The 1,174-nt window shown below is 40.7% G+C and overlaps 1 pseudogene; it reads left to right on the top strand.

Annotated features, from left to right (window-relative positions):
* The first annotated feature begins 339 nt into the window (after positions 1-339).
* Positions 340-513, top strand: LOC116885956 (annotated as a pseudogene).
* Positions 514-1,174: the final 661 nt, after the last annotated feature.

The following is a 1,174-nucleotide window of genomic DNA, read 5'->3' as shown; positions in this document are numbered from 1 at the left end:
TAAATAGGCAAATCATATGATATTGAAATCTATTATAGATCTGTCATCTATCTACTTATTTACTGTCTGTTCATATTTATATATTTACATCTCTCTCTATCTATCATCTATCTATCTATCTATCTATCTATCTATCTATCTATCTATCTATCTATCTATCATCTATCTATCACCTTTCTATCTACCATCTGTCATCTATTCATCTATCACCTATCTATCATCATCTGTCTATCTTCTTGCTTACTTACTGTCTATCTACTTACCTATCCAATTATCAATTCATGGCTGGCCATTAAAGAATGATTCCACCTTTTTCCTTCTTGGACATCTGAAGGCAAGATGGGTCACTAGTAGCTCTACTGGAGTCACACACGGAAGTTTGGTCAGGGTTCTCTCTCTTGCTGAGACTTCTCTAGTCACCACCATGGCCTGATCTGTAAATATGGGCTGAACATGTGCTGTCAGTGCTCCCATCAGTACACGAAGGACATAGGCCTCATTAAATTTGACTAAGCAACCTTGAATGGATTATTCAACTGACTACCCAGTGAAATCAATTATGTTTTGTGCACAAAGAATAAAAAAGTGAAGTCCTTAAAAAAAGAAAAAGAAAAAAAAAAGGACAGAATGATTCCCAAGTTAAAGACCCACCTAAGCCAAGGCAGAAAAAATGTTCACTTTAGTTCTGACTCTACAGAGTCAACTAGAAGGAGTGCTCCTCACAGGGAAAGCAAATGCATGTGCACTGGGCCACCGCTCTGTCAGAGCCATTTAAGAGGTAGATAGGATTACCAGACTAAAACTAAGTCAAGCTCACCCAACCTACTCACCAGTGACCTGAAACAGCTCATTTTTGTCCCATTTGCTGTCCATCTACAAAATGTAGGTCACTCAAGGTGCATTGATTCTGGCATATTGAACAAGAGTCTCCAGGGCTGGGGAGGACAGCTCAGTTGGTAAACTACTTGCCTTGGAAACACAAAGACCTGATTTCTGTTTCCAGAACCCACATAAGAAAGCCAGGCGTAGTGCTTGTTTGTAATCCCAGCCCTGTGAAGGCAGAGACAGGCTGATTCCTAGAGCTCTCTGGCCAGCCACTCTAGGCTACTTGGTAAGTCCCAGGCCAGTGAGAGATCCTGTCTTAGAAAAACGTTGGAGGATTCCTGAGGAACAA

The sequence above is a fragment of the Rattus rattus genome, chromosome 16 (genome assembly GCF_011064425.1).
Source record: "Rattus rattus isolate New Zealand chromosome 16, Rrattus_CSIRO_v1, whole genome shotgun sequence".
Taxonomy (NCBI): Eukaryota; Metazoa; Chordata; class Mammalia; order Rodentia; family Muridae; genus Rattus; species Rattus rattus.
This window is presented reverse-complemented; position numbering and strand designations above follow the sequence as displayed.